The sequence below is a fragment of the Eurytemora carolleeae genome, unplaced genomic scaffold, assembly GCF_000591075.1.
Source record: "Eurytemora carolleeae unplaced genomic scaffold, Eaff_2.0 scaffold407, whole genome shotgun sequence".
Classification (NCBI taxonomy): Eukaryota; Metazoa; Arthropoda; class Copepoda; order Calanoida; family Temoridae; genus Eurytemora; species Eurytemora carolleeae.
In genome coordinates this window covers 182,848-202,799 of record NW_019402188.1, presented here as the reverse complement: position 1 = coordinate 202,799, position 19,952 = coordinate 182,848, and positions in this window count along the sequence as shown.

Below are 19,952 nucleotides of genomic sequence, written 5' to 3'. Positions count from 1 at the left end.
CTTCGTTTATAATCCTGTATGTGGGATTATTAACGAAATTTAAAGTAACTCTTCGTTTATAATCCTGTATATGGGATTATTAACGAACTTTAAAGTAACTTTTCGTTTATAATCCTGTACATGGGATTATTAACGAACTATAAAGTAACTCTTCGTTTATAATCCTGTACATGGGATTATTAACGAACTATAAAGTAACTCTTCGTTTGTAGTCCTGTATATGGGATTATTAACGAACTTTAAAGTAACTCTTCGTTTATAATCCTGTATATGGGATTATTAACGAAATTTAAAGCAACTCTTCGTTTATAATCCTGTACATGGGATTATTAACGAACTTTAAAGTAACTCTTTGTCTTAAAGGGACTGTATACAGTACTTTCAAGTGACTTTTCAATTTGAAAGTGGTGAATTTGATTCACAACAGTACCTTTCAGCGTTGCCAGATCTAGAATGAATTGAATATCATTGTTTTTCTCTTTGAAAACTGGAGGCATTACAAGGTTACCAAGTATTCTGAAGATAAAAGTTGAGCGTTTGCTGTTTCTCTTCTTTAAATTCTTAAACATTTCAATCCTTTCTTTCTTAGACAGACATGTTGAAACTTAAATTGTTTGAATTCAAGGATCCATCAGAAAACCAATTATCTCCTTTTCAAGTTCTCATATATATCCATCTTAACTACATCTTTTTTTTACTCTTCTTAAAGGGACTGCTAGCGTAATTTTAATTGACCCTCCAGTTGAAGAGTGGCGTGTCCGATTAACAACATTAGCCTTTAAACCTTTTAAAGGGTAATGTTGTAAAAAATGCCATTTTTGCATGAAAGTGTCAGCTGAAATCACGCTCACAGTCCCTTTAATTATCTTTGCCCATGCATACTATGTCTGCAAAAACGTTTTGTTAAAAAGATGCACGCTTTCACTTTCGTAATTGAATTCATTCTACGATCTAAAGGGACAGTGAGAGTAATTTCAAATGACCCTTCATGCAAAGAGGACAATGCCCAATTCACTGTGGTCCTCTTAAATCAGATCAAGCATGAATTATAGATATCAATGTTTATAATTTTTTAAAAAACCGATTATTTTCGACTGTGGTTCCGTAGAGTCGTCCTTTAAGGGAAACCATGTGTATTTGGAACGTTTGTAAATATTTTTCCAATTTCATCGGTTTGTACAAGGTAGAAGGAATGCACTTTACGGGTAAAAAGCTTGAAAATAGAAAATATGTGTTTAGTTTAAAGAAGAAAATCAATAAATTAAGAAATGGAATCAGTTAGATCATTATCTGACTCTGAGGACAATGATCTGCTTAGTAGTTCTGATTCTGGATTCATACTGCAAGGGATTACAGATGACTGTATGTTTACTAATGAGAGGATTAAATACGAAGGATTAAAACAAACGTCCAGGGATTAAACAAGAGGATTTCATGATGTAATACTAATTAGAACCGAACAAGATTATAAACAAGAATCGAAAAACAATATTTTTGAGAAAAAAATAACATGAACAAAAGCAAAAACTGAAAATGAACAAAAAGAAAAAGAAATACATAACTAAAACATAACAAAACAAGAACCAGAACAAGGACAAGAACAAGAACAAGAACAAGAACAAGAACAAGAACAAGAACAAGAAAAAGAACAAGAACAAGAACAAGAAAAAGAATAGGAACAAGAACAAGAACAAGAACAAGAACAAGAAGAAGAAGAAGAAGAAGAAGAAGAATTAATCTAATACTTTATCAATATCTGACAAATATCAACTCATTGTTATTTCATTGTTGCTGTATTGCAGTTACTGTACAGGGGGTCGTACACTGTACACTCTACACTTAACACTGTCACTGTAAAGGGGGTCTAATGTGTACAAAACTTACAACAGGGTATCGTTATGAAACCCAGAATTCGAAACTGGGTTTCAGAAATTTTGAAGATATCTCAAGACTTTTGTTAAAAAATATTATTTTACCATTACCAATTTATTAAGTTTTATTTTTTGATCTTATATTTATTTTATATAGACCCCGAAAGGAAAAGGGAAAAAATGAGTTTCTTTTAACGAAGCTTTTTTTAATTTTTGGCTTATGGGTCTACTGTATGCTTTACACCAGATAGAGCAATCCTTTAATTTTACCAATAAAGAATTAATTTTATTGGTTTTAAAGTTAAAAACTTTACTTTTATGCAAAAGTTTTGACATTGCTCTTTTCATAACGATACCCTGTCTTAAGTTTTGGGCTCAGGGTATCGTTATGAAACCCAGAATTGGAAACTGGATTTAAAAAATTTTGAAGATATCTCAATACTTTTGTTAAGAAATATTATTTTACAATTACTAATTTATTAAGTCTTATTTTTTTATCTTAATGTAAATCTACACAAATTTGATATAAACCCCAAAAGGAAAAGGCAAGAAAAGAGTTTCTTTTAACGATACTTTTTTTTAAATTTTTGGCTTATGGGTCTACTGTATGCTTTACACCAGATAGAGCAATCCTTTAATTTTACCAAAAGAATTAATTTTATTGGTTAAAAACTTTACTTTTATACAAAAATGTTGACACTGCTTTATAGTAAAAATCTAAATAAAAGGAATTGCTACAATTTCTACAGTTTTATGAAATAAAATCAATACCCGGCAAACTATTGTAAATTGCTCGTCAGATTGAAATATTGAATGTACGTTTTCAAGCATAACTGTTGGGTCCGTTCTAGAGAACGATTTTTGGGTGATTGCATATATTTGTAGAAAACTTTCTTAAACTGACATGTTTTTTTTTCTAAATTCCCTTAGTTAAGAGTTTAAGTCAAAATAATTATTGATAAATATTGCTTTATACTGAGTAGATATCCTTAAACATACCGATTGAAACCTTTCAGAAAGTAGGAAAGATCCTGCAAAACAAAAGTTGCCAAACCAAACAGAATTTTTTTATGAACAAAAAAATTTAGAACTTTTATAGAAGCTTTTCTGGTTGCACTTTACTCTAGTTTTTTGACCTTCTCCATGCCTCTAGTTCTATCTATCTGTTAGGACTCCCCAATAACACAAGTGTTACCAGGTTATCACCCCTCCCGGCAACCAAGTGTCCCCTTTCGGTGTGCATGGATCACAGAGTTAATTGCAGTGAATAAATGTTACCTAAAAATATCAAAACTAATATGGGGGTATAAAAATGACTTTAAAGCCCTCATCTCTCCCCTTGCCCCATATCAAATGTAATGAAATAAGGGGGGAGGGGGGTGGATTTCCGTTTTTGTTTATACAACGTATATCTATATATATAGACTAATCACAGGGTTAGAGTTGCACTGATATATTTGCGGTGGAGATTAATTTTATAAATCATATATTATTATTATCATTATTTACATTAGGTGATTTAATAATGGTCTTATGTTATTGTTGTGAGGGGGGGGGGGGTGAATACAATTTATGTCTAACATTTCATCGATTTTTTAACTTGAGCTATTATTAGTCTGTTCTGTAATTATTTGTATGCTCATGATGCTAATTTCGTAAAGATAAATGTAACAATATCATGGTGATTTATATTTACAAGGTTTCGAGGTCAGTGAGACTTAACTTTCTAACCCTTCTACCAGTAATATACAGTGAGACTTAACTGTCTAACCCTTCAACCAGTAATGTACAGTGAGAACCAGAAAACTATAGAATAGGAAGACGACCAAATAGCAATAATCAGGTGTATTTCATGTTGTTACAAAGCAGATATTTTTACTAGTAACTTATTAAATCACTTATTAAGTGCAATGGGTCTGTTTACACTGCATAATTGACGTGTTTATTGCAGGGATATTTAAAGTCATAACTTGATTATGACAATCGTGTTTCAAATCCCGAGTTTAATGGTTCTAACATTTAGCTTGCAATAATATTAAATACATTTTTATTTGACAATTAGGTTTTAATAATCCTCTTTAGTAAAACTGTTCAGTGAAGGTTTGTTTTTATTAAACTAAATATGCAAAAAATTGTATCTTAATAAAAAATATTGGGAAAAACTAAACCAAAAACCAACTTTTTAAACCGGTTGTTTTGGTTTGTTTAGGCATATATCTTCTCACAGCCCGTTCAAAGGAATTAAGTTTTTGCCACAAACTCTGACTTTCTAATTTCAATATCGTTGCAAACCAATGTCGTAGACCTTTTATATTTTAAACTATGAATGCTATTAGATCAAAAAATGTAAGTTTGAAAAATCAAAGGTTTACATCATAAGGTTGCAAAGATATACAAAAGCTGAATTTATATAAAGATTTACAAAAACTGAATTTATGGTAAAGACTCAATTCCTTCGCATTGAATTTTAATAATTTTGATAATTCACATAATAGTTTCCTATGACCAGAATATTTCATTGATTATTTACATGAAAGATGGATCCCATTACAGGCTTCGACATCCGTCTTGTGTTTACATTACCGCCCAGTGACAGTACGCTGCAGTACAAAACATGCGTACACTTCTAAAATAACTTTCCTTGCATTAAATCCTTGATCCAATTAGAGTTATGAATCCTTTAATCGGCTCTATCAGAAAATAGAAATATGTACTTCTACTGAAACTATAGTGCACAATATATATTGTACATTTTATAACTTTAAAATACTTGTTTTTAGATTTCGCATTTCAGAAGTTTGGAAAAAATCTTATCAATTTATTGCGTAAGAGCTTGCAAGCTTTGGATCACAAAGCGTAAATTTCACTAGTTCTAATTTTTAATTTTGTATCGATTAGATTTTTCAATTTTTTCCTCATTGCTTTTGTTTTACTTACTATTTACCCGTCCTCGTCTCTTAAAATCTAGGTTAAGATATATATATATTATATCAAACAATCAATCAGAAAATCTATCCATCTGTCTGTGAAACTAAACCCTGGTTTGATTCAACTATTTAGACAGTCCGACATGTGACATGTAATTTCGGCTTTGTCAAAAAGACCTTTTCTCATTAATTAGAACTAGATCAATTAAATTAGTTTAACAATACTAAAAATGTGAAAGTAAGAAAGGGAAAACAATCATGTTTAGATAATGATAGCTTTATATATAAAGTAGTAATCTCTGTTTGTCTGATTGATTGTATGTCCGGGAGCTACAGGGTGTCCCACGAAACATGACAGTTGGTTGATTGTTTTGAATGTCTTCTTTCATATCAAGTATTATATATTAAAGGGTGTCTGCAATTTATGCATCTGCTAAAAATCTTTTACTTAAATATGTTTTGCTTTGAAATCAACTTTATTATAATAATACTACAAAGCGATGTTTTTTATTATTCTCTTTTGTATTAAAGAACTTAACAAATTATGGAAGAAGACATTTAAAACTATTCACCAACTGTCATGTTTCCTGGGACACCTTGTATTTAAAGTTGCATCGGTGTAAAGCGTCCTCCCCCTTGGTCTTTGGTTTATACTGACTTACTTATACTTCTTTTGTACGCATGTCGAGAGCAAATTTCAACACTACTTGGTTTGTTTCTAGCTTTCGTTTAAGCGCAGAAATTGGCAAAAGGCGGATCGATTGTTGCGTGAAATCAACTCCCTCCCCAATCTAGGGTGCAATCCCCCCCCCCCATTATACAATGTTCTGTGTATAGTTTTTAAACCCGTAGTTAATGATGAGCCCAAATTAACCATACGGTGCACCACATTTACTCCTGTAATTAATGACTTCTCCTAAAAGAATCAGTTAGATATGGGGAAATGAGCTAAACGTGCAAGAAATGTATTTCAGGATATGAGTCTTTGGCACAAACTCTGATTTTGTAACCCCTATATCTTTCTAACCCAATGTCGTAGACCTTTAATATGAATTTTGTAAGATAAAATAAGTTTGAAGTATCAAAGGCTTACACCATATGAAGTTAAATGCAGATAAAGATATTTTGGGATTCGAAAATTTGAGTTTGTGGCAAAAACTCAATTCCTTTCATTTATAGCAATACTTTAGGTAATATTAATCTTTCAGATAAAAAATACCATATTTTAGAGCCAAAGTTTAAAACTCATGAAAAAGATTTTACGGAGAATATGTTGGTTGATCTTATATAAAAAATGTCTTAGTTAAGATTGAGACAGACTTTGAACATTTGTTTACTTGGCTACTTATTTTGAATTTTAAATTTTTATTTTTTTCATTTCTGTAGAGGTCTTACCCTCCTGTATAATTTAAAAAACATAAAATTTTTGATTATAAAAGTTAGGAATGTTCGGGACAGAAACTTTTCTCAATATTGTCTTTTCCAAGAGAATCACTTTTTCCATCGGGAATAATATTTTTATATTTTCCACAAAATTAGTCTCTGCCGGGAGTTTGGGGGGTAAGAAATATGACGTCATGACTCACTGATATAAAGTTTTTCATCAACTTTTTAGACACAGCTTGGGCTTAGGTTTTACCTTACCAAGTCAATAGTCCTGGACATTTGCATTTTTAAATTGAAACGCGCATGTTTCTAGTTTAAGTGTAAAAGGAGTAATTGACAAAATTCTACTTGATTTTTCCTGAGAGCGTGCACATATCTAGATTAATTAAAATATCAGATAGGACACTAGATTCCAAGGTTATAATGCAAGGAAAGTTATTTCAGAGGTGTGCGCATCTTTTGTACTGCAGTGTACTGTCTCTGGGCGGTAATGTAAACACAAGACGGATGTCGAAGCCTGACATGGGATCTATCTTTCATATAAAAAATCAATGAAATATTCTGGTCATAGGAAACTATTATGTGAATTTTAATGCTTTTAACCTCCTCGAACACTATTCTTGTTTACAAATTCCGCCCAGAGAGAGCTGGTTTCAATATGTACGCAGAGTATACGCGACCGCAATTAACTTTCCTTGCATTATAACTTGCTAGATTCCGTCTTTTCAAGATTTATAAGTATTTTGTTCACAATAACCCTGAGGCAGAAGCCCAAAGAAGAACGTGTAGTCGGCATAGATGAGGCTCTCCCTCTGTAGAATTATTGTAAACAAAATACTTATTAATCTTGAAAAAAAAAAACATCTTGTGTCCTGTCTGTTATTGCAGTGATCAGGTTCTAAGAGTATCGTACGTGAACAGATTGCTATGTTTTACTTTTGTTACTACCATGGTAACAACTTAGAAATATATGTAAACTTGTCCCAATCTCAAATTTTCTGACCCCTTTCAGTTTTGCAACCTGATATTTCAAACATTGAATATAGGTTTGAAATATCTAAGGTCTACGACTTCAGGTTGCAAATATATATGAATTCGAAAAAATAGTTTGAGGCAAATAATCAGTTCAATTGTTTCAACAAAAAATCGCAAAAGGTTTATGGAGAGCAGATATTTGTTTCCGCGTGTTTTCGGTCAAAAATATTAAGAGTAAAAATGTTATTAACAAAATAACAAAAAAATGTTTCAACTTTTTTGGAACACCATACATACAGAATGTGAAGTGGGTATACACTTTATATATGTATTTATACATATTATATATATGTATCTATATCCAATTCAAGCAATCAAACAATCAATCAGAAAATCTATCCATCTGTCTGTGAAACTAAACCCTGGTTTGATTCAACTATTTAGACAGTCCGACATGTGACATGTAATTTTATTTATTATCTCCAGGATAATCAGTCAGAAGTCCCTAAAAAGGGTCCAGGGAACCAGAAAATCCCCGGGATAGGGAAAGCGGACGGGGTGATGGAACACGTAAAACTAACTAAAACTATGTTTGCCCAGGTTGGGTAAGAATAAACTCAGTCAAGAAACGACCTTTAAATTTAGTATTAAGCAAATCAGACGAAAAATCTGCATTCAATGGGGGAAAATGGGCGCGATTGTGAAGGTTCGCTGAGTATAATAACAGGATATCTTAATCACTATGAGAAGATTTACCGTGGGGAGTTTGGATTTGGACAGGTTTAGAGAGAGATACCAGTACAGGGAAAGGGAATAAACATTGCATGAGAAGATGTACCGTGGGGAGTTTGGATTTGGAAAGGTTTAGAGAGAGATATCAGTACAGGGAAAGGGAATAAACATTGCATGAGAAGATGTAGCGTGGAGAGTTTGAGAGTTTGGATTTGGAAAGGTTTAGAGAGAGATATCAGTAGAGGGAAAGGGAATACATATTGCATGCAGCAAAATCAAGCAAGGCTTCCTATATGACAAGCAATTTAGCATATGCCACAGACTATACACAGACTGCTCATACACTCTACCTGGATAGGCTAAGCAGGCCTATAGTGTCCCGGCACGCCATGCTACGGTTCCATGTAATGTTTTATGACTAACATCTCACGGCCACTTCTTGCATTCAGGGGTTAAGTTGTTCAACTTTTAAAGAAAAACTCCAATTTTAAACATAAAACATAACGTTTATGAATATTGTCTATCTTTAAAGATTTTGCATATCCTATTTAAAGGATCCTTAAATATCTCTCAATACAAATGTCTCCTGATTGGTCGTGTACAGTATTTGTACACAATAGAACATGCTGTGAAAAATATCGCATATTATAGGTGTTAATCGATCTCTGTAACTCTCTTATCCCTGGCATATGCAAGCATTTCCTGAAAACGTACTGCACAGATCGTTTACTGTTTATTTAGAAATAAAACCTTTTTTCATGTTTCCATGAATATTTCAGTTGTTTAAAGGCATTTAGCATATCAATAAAATATCAAAATTACGACGATTTTAATAAAGTTTTTAAACACGTATTTTATAAGGTATTTTTTATTTTATTTTTTCACATTTTGTTGATCGTTGTGCTCGGCCCCGTAGCGTTTTAGGGTGTCCAGCAAAATGGAAAAATGGTTTCGCAAAAATTTATTGGTTCGTCAGAAAAGCGAACATTTCGTGAAATTATTGCATATTTTGTTTTCTGTTTCGCGAAGATCCGCACGCGAAAAAATGCAAAATTCCGCGAAAAAGTTTCCAAAATACAAAAAAAAATGTTTGCTTGGGACTCTAGTAAGGACTGTAAAGTGTACAGTGCATAAAGACCCATTTCTCTGAGATTTTAAAGCTATTGGTAAACTTTGCTGTTTAAAAACATTAACAACATGACACAAATATAAGAATGCTTAAATATCGTCTTCCTTTTCAACATCTGTATGGATCCCCCTGTAGATAAATTTTACCTCACCAAATATGGGTTCTGACAGACCGCCCGAACAGTTGTATGTTAGTTCTTTATCTTGTATCATTATATTCATATAATATTGAAATATATATGTCTGTAGACGGAGGAAGGAGAGAGGTCAAAGCAGGGTCAACTTTGTGTATTTAGGGAGGTGCAACAGGAACGGGGTGGGGAGTTGGGACTTTGAGAATGGGGGGGGGGGGCTTTTCCGGAGAGGGAAAGAGAACGTACACATGGTGATACAAGGAATGCATGGCAATGTCCTACAGAGTAACACTATCTAGAGGATATTCAGGGTTACCTACAAAGAACTGAGATATACACAGCTCTGAAAGTGTGTCATCAAATTTTATCCTCGACTTAAAGTGTTTTAACGCCTTGACATATGGTTTTACATTACCAATTTACCTATACTTTTTTTGTAGCCGAAGACAAAAGATTTCTAAAGTGCATCTTGGTTTTCAGCAGGGAATAGGAATAAAGGGAAGGGAAATGGCGTTGGTCTGGTATGAGAAAGCCAGTCGCACTGCTTTGCAGACAAGTTCATTGTCACACACTCTTTTGGCACAGACACACAACATGACTAAAGTCAAGGAAATTGCAGAACAATGTTGTCAATTATAATTAAGCTTGAATAACAAGGTTTTTATTGTAAACTTTAATCAAATAATATTCTTTGCATGGAAATTTGGCTTATAGTGTTGACTTAAATATATAAATAATATATTACATGTATATTAAACTTATTTTTAAGTAAACAATTAACAATAAACAAATATACTCATCTAGACTGTACAAATACCAAGATTCTTATGTACTGTATATATACCTACAATACACGCCTCCGGTTCGTTATTACTTACACACACTCTTTTGGTACAGACACACACGACGTTTCCGTCCCCTGGCTTGCAGAGCAAGGATTGTACATCAGAGACGATTGTACGGAATTAATTCTGTCTCTTCCTTTAAATTTTGGATTCTCTGAAACTGAAAGCTTATATTTTCGAATCATTAAAAGACCTAAAAAAGCTATGTTCACGATAGGAGACTTAATTCAACCTTTGAATCGTTAAAATTGAAAAGTTTTAGGGATTCTTTACAGTGTCATCCTTTGTGGTTAACCCTGTGTGTACTGTGTACTAGTAGGGTTCACAGAACGAATTAGAAATGAAAAACTAATATTAGAGTATGAGAGGTGGGGGCATGGGGGGGGGGGTAAAATAATTGGAAAACATAAGAAAAAGAGAAAAAGGTCCATTTAAGCCGTATCAATAATGCAGTTAAAAATGTCAAAAAGAAAAAAGAAAGAAGAAATATTTATTGATTGATATTACAGACACTGTTCTTAAAGCCTAGCAACGTTGTCCAGCAGTCGGTTGACACTGACAGTTTTTAAATACTTATTTACCCCTCACTGATTAAAACTTGAAGTTATCATGTCTAAATCAGTGTAGAATTGAATCAAAAAAATGTAAAACCAAAACTCTTGAATTTAAAAAAAGAAAAGACGAAAATTTGGCCAAATTATTTCTTTGTTTTTTTTGTTGCTACGTAACTGCTAAGAAAATCATCAGCGAGAGAAAATTTCGAAGTGCATTGACAACACAAAAAAATTGTACAGTACTATAGACGGCAGAACGGGATAGTACACCAAATATAATTTATACAGACCCCATCCCCCCACTCCCTGATCTCATTCCATGCATCATAAGCAACGTATTTGGTCCCCTGCATGCAACAAATGCATCCCCCCCCCCCACATGAAAATGTATGCAAAGAGCACTGCATACATACCCCACAATAGTCTTATCCGCAAAGGATGAGACTTCAGAGACGAGGAATGTAAAATCTTTGTGTCCACATACTAACTACACACTACAACTACACACTACAACTGTAAACTTCTTTTTCTTTGTCAAATCATTAAATAAGCCAAAAAAAGGCTAATTTCAAAGCAGAAGACTTATGTAGTCTTTACAGTCTTATTCTTTGTGGGGAACCCTGTACGTTCATCAATTTTAGCCTAAATATCAATAATCGTTTAAAGCACAACGAGTGCGACTTGCACCTCCATTTTTAAAATTTAGATCGATTCAAACTAAAAATAAGGATAAAAAAATTTGAAAACGAGGGACTATAAATAAGCCTTTTTAAAAGTTTAACCGAAACTAAAAAAAAGTTTGGTTGCTTCTAACTTCTAAACCCCCTGTATACATAAATTCCTGAACGATTTCATGTTGTGAGGGGGTAAGTAAACACTCCAAGCCGCCAACATAATTCTATAATTTCTTAAACATCCCTAAACCATTAAGATTATAGTGGCTTCCTCAATTTACATTTTTCCTCTAATGTTTATTTCTGTAAACACTGTTAAATCTTGAAAATTTGAATTCAGAAATCTATTTCGCCTTTTTTTGCATCATTACACAGCAAAAGAAAAATTTAAAATTTTAGGAATTTAAGCGCTTACGGAACCCTCATTTTTCCATAATTTGTTTTCAAAATTGTTCACATTGAAAAAGTAGATACTTAACTTTTTGTTGGTTTAAAAATGTTTTTTGTAAAATTTAGCTTTTCGGTGTTTTAAATACTAACGTTAAGTTTGTCTGTTATTTTGTCCTTGAATTTTGTCAGTCAATTTGTCTTGAAGATTTAATAATTCGACTTTTCTAAGATTATTTCCAATATTTTTGTCATTCTGTCAGTCTGTCAGTCTGTCAGTCTGTCAGTCTGTCAGTCTGTCAGTCTTTCATTCTGTCAGTCTGCCAGTCTGTCANAGACTGAAGTTTTCAATAATAATTGGAGACTACTGGAGAGTACCGGAGGGTTCTAAATTCAGTGGAGAGAAAATTATTTCTACTGGAGAGCTTTTAAATTTTTACCAAGATATAAATTCTACCGGAGGGTTTTCTATTCCACTGGAGTACAAGCTATTCATATCAGGGAGCCTTGGAATTTGAACCTAAATTAATAATTCTACCGGAGGGTTTTTTAATTCATTGGAGGGATTATATTGTGTAGAAAGACAGGTTTGAATTTTTCCCCAAAGTAATTCATATATTACCAAAGCATTTTAGATGTATTTCTATACATTACTTGTCTGTCTTGGATTTTAGTTGTAAACAGGAAAATCTAAGAAAAAAATTATCTACATTTTGCAGGTTTTCAGATATATCAGTAACAAAAAGCTAAAATTATTACCCAGTAGTGTTTATAAATTATAATATCAATAGTTGAAAACCCGGTAAAATATAAATCACTATGGGGAAAAATTCAAACCTTTTTAGTTCACACAGAACATTACTTTAGTGAATTAAAAAACCCTCCAATAGAATTTTGCTCTTTGTAAGAACTTAAATCCTCACCATTTTGAAATGCAATTTACTCGAGTGGAAAAGAAAACCCTCCGGTAGAATTTATATTTTGGTAAAAATTTAAAAGCTCTCCAGTAGAAATAATTTTCTCTCCACTGGATTTAGAACCCTCCGGTACCCTCCAGTAGTCTCCAATTATTAATGAAAACTTCAGTCTCTCTCTTAAAGTTTGTTTCTTCATTACGTAAAATCTGTTTGTATATTCCTAAATCCCTTAAAGCTAGCTGCATTCCAGATGGCGAAGATTAGAATTAGAATATTTTTGACGGATTTCTAAAATAAGTAAATTTGACCCTTGTTAGAAACCATCTGAGCGGGGTTTAATTTTTGCGACACGTCCGGCCCCTGGCCTCTCTATTTTTGGAACACTCCGACTCCAGGTTCCGGATAGGTACAAGCTTGTATTTGTGCGAGAATTTATCAATTGTTAACCCGGTGTAAACTAGAATTTTTTAAAATTGAACGCGTGTTCTCATTGTTCAATGTTCACATGTAATTTTAAAAGATAGTTTTAATACAATTTGTGCTTTGCCGACCGGGTGGAGAAAATACACCTATAATTTCTAAAATATATATTTCAGGAATAAATTGAATTTTAATTTACAATTTCAATTTTCACACTTTCAAATCTTATAATTTAAAAAAAACATTTTTCACATTAAAGTATCAGACAAAAATGTAAAATAAATCTATTCAAATTCATTTTTAACAGTAATTGAGTTTTAATTTTGGCTTAAACTTATCTTTTCATCATAAAATATAAAACACTCATCTCTGAAATACCCCAAAGTACATAAATCTGAGATAAAATGATAACCTGTCCNAAAAGGGGGGAGGGGAGAGGCTATAAGAAGATGAGAAAGAGAGAAGAATAAAAGAGGGGAAGAAAAATGAAAAATAGAAATATCTTGGTGCAGTATCGAATTATAGTCTGACATAAAAATAGTCTTGTTTCGGAACTTTGCAACCTCGTAACTCCTTGGCGTTTAGTTTAAACCCAAAAGAAAGAATTGCAAAATAGTTTTTTGTGCAAACAGTGATTTCAAAACTTTTTTCATATAATTGATCTTACAAAACATAAATTGTAATTGAAAATTTCAATCTAAAACGATATATACTTTTATTTAATGTCATATGAGGATGAATTGCTGAGAAGATTGTTAAGGGAATGAAGAAATTGAATAAAAAATATATCGATACAACAAAAATATATTTAAAAGTTGATTTTTTTCTTTTTTCTTGTGGCAATTGTTGTAACATATTTTTTATTAACCTAAATTAAAATTTAAAAAAAAGTTAAATTGATTTTTTTTAGAAAAGATTCAGAGGCTAAATTTTTGCTTAATTTTAGCATATACATATTATATATTGATTGATAAGGAAAGCAAATAATAAAATGCATTGCATACAAATAAATTAATTATAAAGGAATTACAAACATAGGAAATAAAATTTTCTCCAACTTTTAATTATCAATAAAGGGAATTTTTGCAACAAACTCTGACCCATGAATGTCGTAAATGTTGTATATTTCTAACTTGTTTTTTTTTGTTAGATCAATTAATCTAAGTTAGAAATACCAAAGGTTTACACTATCAGGTTTCAAAGATATAGGGATTAGAAATTTAAATTTTGTGGCAAATCTCTGTTCCTTCCCATACCAGTAGCATATTTGTATTTAAATTTTAACTTTTGTGAACAAATATTTATTGATAAGAAAAGCAAACATTAAAATATATTGAATAAAAAATAACTAAACAAATAAACTTCTTTGCTAGTTACACCAATATTCTCAACAAATATACATATACATAACTGTATTAAAATTAACCTACTACAAACAGATACAATCAACAGAGAGACCTATTAAACTGCGGAATAGGAGGACGACATTACATCAACCCTTCTGTATGCCGAGTCCAGTAGCGCCTGATCCAATCAGGGTTCAGTCAGAGTGTCTAGCTATTCTGAAACCAATAGAAATAATATGGTGGTAACATCTATCTTTCTATCCATCTTATTATCCAATCAGAGATATGAATCCTTCAATCGGCGCTATCAGTAAATGGAAATATTTACTTTTACAGTGGCAAAATTATGTGTATATTAGATATTGTTATAAAGCAAATAGTTGTATTCAGAAGCTAATCTAATTAAAGTCATATCATTTAATATTTTTATTCAACTACAAAGCATGAGATAGTACAAATAAGCAATCACAATTTACTATGCAGTTTGGACCCACCTAACCAGGGTTGTTTGTTTTGAGTGGTTTAAGTAATCAATTTACTGCGTGTACGTACACTGAACAATTGTAGGGTTTTTATGTTCATTGGACTTTTTAAAATCAAAACTTGAGACTGACATTTGCAGTCTAGTTTTACGGATTTCAAACAGAAAGTTAAAACATGCTAAACCATCGTTCGAAGGGGAAAACCTTTAGTTATTTGTTCACAATCTATTCATTTTCAAAACACAGAGAGATCGTAAAAACCATGAAAAATTGCATCATTTTTATAAACCAAGGACAGAATTCAAGTCGCTGAACAACCACTGCCGCCGCTGTTTAAAATCTTGAATCTTAGCGATTCAAATCAAAGTTTAAGATTCATGAGGATTTGAATCGGTGGTTCAGAATTTGAACCGGCGATAAGTAGTTCAACGACCTCTACAATCAATTAAATTTGGACCTATAGGTCGACAGTAAAGACCTTGTTTTAAGTTTCAGTTTTTAAGAAGATTTTCTAAAAATTTTCGCCGATTTTGCATGAGAGCTTTGCAAGCTTTGATACGTCAAACCAAAGTAAGTAAGAATGATTTCTTTTAAATTTTCAATCATAAAAATGAAAATTAAAAGAGCTATTGAATGTTTTTAATATCTGATATTTAACCAGACAAATCAAACTGGAGGAGCTACAGAATCACAAAGTCGTACAAGCGAATGTCGCATAAATGTTTTCTTCTTTGTCCGTATCTGCCACTGCCAGGTGTACGCAGCAGAAATATATAAACGATGACAAGAACATATATTCCAATACAATAGAATAATAATAATAATAATGATCCTTAAATANCTCCACTAACCTCCACTAACCTCTACTAACCTCCACTAACCTCCACTAACCTCTACTAACCTCCACTAACCTCCACTAACCTCTACTAACCTCTACTAACCTCCACTAACCTCTACTAACCTCCACTAACCTCCACTAACCTCTTTTAACCTCCACTAACCTCCACTAACATCTACTAACCTCCACTAACCTCTACTACCCTCTACTAACCTCCACTAACCTTTTCTAACCTCCAGTAACCTCTACTAACCTCCACTAACCTCTATTAACCTCTATTAACCTCCATCTCCCTCCCATGAACCGTGTCTGCACCTTATGAACAAAATCTTTTGTATTGTCGGACATTTTCCAATCATTTGTCAGGTTGGGATCAATTGGGTGGAGAACATTATTGTAAATATTTGTTGGAATACAAATAATTATTGATTACATTCGTCTTTATCTAACTTACACCCCAAAATTTCCCCCCTCGGCCCACATTACCCCCCTCCCCCCTTCTCTGACTTTATATATGAAGAATAAGACAGAGATCCTTAAATTTAAGTTGTTGCACCAAAAAAGTATGGCATGAAATTGCAACTTTTGCTATGCAACTATAGAGAAGAGTTAGGACTGCACTAAACAATTTAAAGAGTTTAATTTAACGTGCAAATATGAATTTTGATATTTTTAGGTCTGAATAATTTCTGCAAATTGAGAAGGTCAAATATATGGAAGAATACTGAAGGAACCTTATCCGGTTGGTTATTAGAAATTTAAAACAGTTGTGTGTTCTTCGAAACAGCTGTTTTATAAGAGGAGTTATGATTAAAAACGTGCAATTTACGTAAGTTTGGCGTGGTCAGGTACTAATGGTTTAAAGACTCTTAATTCATTAAATGCGACCCCAGAAGTTTATTGAATGCCGTTATCAAATCATATAATTTTAATGAGGGTAAGGGGGCGGGGTAATTCCTTTTACATTCCTTGCAAAAAATACAGGAATACATCAGTTAGTATGGTATTTTGCACTGTAATTATTTTCGCATCAAAACAGATAGAACTGCAGTTCTCATGGGTTTAAAAGTAATCACTATAAAACTCAGGAAAATTTGTCTTATTGATTATACTAATCTATTTTATTCTGAATACTTACGAATCGGGAATATCCATCTTTGCATGGAGGGTTACTTGAACTTACAGTCCATTTCATTCACTTTCAAGAAATCTATTATTAATAAAAATTTTTGAATTCATTACCTTGTCCTTGAAATTTTAGCCTGAGATGTTTATCTGAATTTTAAACCACCTGCAGCTGGAGCCTTCATAGTGTTTAGAATAATGAGTAAAAACGCAAAGTAACACAGGGGTTCACATGAGCAAACCCTCAAAATTAGGAATTACAAACTTTTGAGAGAAATATTTTTTATGAAGATAACGGTGAACTTTTAAATATGGTATAATGTTTTTTTTTTACATCATACCCCTCACTCCCAAGCCCCCCTCCTTGTTGATATTTCTGTCACGCTCCTGAAAATTACGTAAACTTGAAAATGTGGCCTCACAACTTCCAAGGTACCTAGGATTACCAATTCCCACAAAGGATTAGACTTCAGAGACGACTTTACCAGTTTTATCAACTGGAAATTATTTTTTTCTGTGACAAATCATTTAAAAGATTTGTTAAAGACCAAATTTACTCTTCAGATCGTTAAACTTAATGAGTTTTAGGTCGCCATTAAATACTCATCCTTTTTGGGTAACCTTGTATGTGAACTTAAGGTAGGGGGACAGGGGTTAAACACATTTAACTGTTACGTATTTACACTGTTCAGAACTGTTCTTATCAAAACAAAATAACAAAAGTTAAAAACAAAAGTCGGAGCTTGCCCACCAGGCCAAGAAGGCCATGGCTTGTTTACCAAATGTTTTTTTCGCCCTTAAACCAGTTTCGGAGTTGTTCCAATGCGTCACAATAATTGTACACAAACTCTAGCCCCTTTCCTAATTATTACAGAGCGTCTCATATAATACATGAGCCTTAACACACCCCAAAATACGCACATAATACTCGAAAAACCTGGTTTTTCTAAATGAACATTTTTATATTAGCCTTATATAATTTTTTAACGATTCATTCTTTTGAAATTTTCTTATTAGTCTTGAAAATCGCAATTTAAAGCTATAAACAATCCAATAGGATGTGGGACACCCTGTATGGATATGTACATGGATTGTTTGACACCAAACTAGATATTTAAAAGTTAAACAAAAATTAGCATGTTTTAAAATTCATCTTTGATCTCCGTGACATTCTCTCCTTGGTTTAAAGTAATCGTTTTAATAGCTATATCAAAAGGAGGCGTCTGATAAAGATCCATTGCAATTTTGCAAAAAAAAGGTTGTTGTATATTATTCTTTTGTCACAATAGTATATATAGTATATATAGTATATATAGTATATAGCATATTTAAAATTCAGTGATGGTGATGGACCAAACCTCTGTAGAGTAAAAAAAGTAGATGTTAGGTCCACATTTATTGAAAATATATTTCGGTCTTGGTTGACCCTCGTCAGTTCTAACGATATAATAACCATCAAAATCTATAAAAAAAAAATAAAAAAATTGTTAAAAACCACAAGAAAATAAACAAACAAAATAGATTATTTAAAAAAAATATTTTGGTTTTCAAATGGACATAATGAAAACGAACTCAGATTATGAGATGGAAAAAAAATAATTTGCAAATATTCACTTTAAAAAAATGTTTTAAGACAATTATTATTCCTTGAGATTGTTTCTGTCACAAAGATTAAAAACAAACTATTTAGATGTATCTGTATATTGTGGTGCTAAGCATATTGTCACAAAACATGGAAATGCTTTATCCTTGGAATCCTTGATAAGATCTAAATATTCGGGTTTTAAGATTAAGAAATAAACATGATATTTTGAAAAAAGCAATTAACTAAAGGGAAACTAATTTTGCATATTATTATTTATTATGTTCGTTACACATGTGAAATAATTGCATATTTGAAGCCCTAAACTTCCGATTCACTTAGGCATGAAGCCTCTTGGGCATGCAGTCACTTAGGCATGTAGTCTCTTGGAAAAAGTGCATGCATTCTCTTGAGCATGCAGCTCCTTGGAAATTAAGCCTCTTGTGCAGTGCATGCAGTCTCTTTGGTATGCAGCCTCTTGTGCATGCAGTCTCTTAGGCATGCAGCGTCTTGAGCATTCAGCTCCTTGGACATGGAGCCAGCATCTTATGCATGCAGCCTCTTGAGCATGCAGCCTCTTGGGATTGCAGCCTCTTGGACATGCAGCCTCTTGGGTATGCAGCCTTTTGGGAATGCAGCCTCTTGCGCTTGCATACTCTTTTGAATGAAGACCTTAATCGAAAGCTTATGTTCAAAGTCGTGGACGATTTCTCTCCAAATTATTTTAATTTGTCATGACTAAAACCAAGTGGGAAAGCAAGAATACTAATACCATGCTGTAAACTCTGGTTCATTTTAAGTACTGGACCGGCTTTTAAGGAGCTAGAGCAAACTGTTCATTACACGCACAGACCACGTGGATTTAACGGTTCAGTCAATATTTCAGAAAGCTGTGACTACCGATCACAATTTGACCCCTTATACATAACTTTATAGCCTTTTTTCTTAAATAATTTTTTGATGGCATATACATTTTTAATGAAAAAGTAAAGAGTAAACAAATTTGTAAGTTTAAAGATTGTTGAAATAAAGACGAAAACATGCTGGATTTCAAATAAAAGAAACAGGATGCTTCTGTCTGTGGTAAGTTCAGTGTGAGACTATATCAGGCAAAACGGGACGGTACACTAAATGAATCAGTCCCTTCTAGGGAGATTCTAGTGATACAGATAAAATCATAAATAAAGATAGATTGCTCATAAGACGACATTTTTCATCTTGAAAGATATAAATGTACAGAGATGTTTTAAATATATTCCTATTTTATAGATTAACTAGGTCGGTTGTGCAAACATTGGCTGTTCTTATGTCATTGAGTACATGTGGTGTACATGAGTTCTGTAAAAAGAAATTTAAGTTTATAGTTTAGTCCTTATCAATGAAGTTAACCTGGGAAGAAATCAATGAAGAAACAAATTCTGTATTTTGAATGTACGCGACAAATGTATTCAAATATATAATAAATGTAATAGACAAATGTATTGAAATATATAATGAATGTACGCGACAAATGTATTGAAATATATAATAAATGTAATAGACAAATGTATTCAAATATATAATAAATGTAATAGACAAATGTATTCAAATATATAATAAATGTAATAGACAAATGTATTCAAATATATA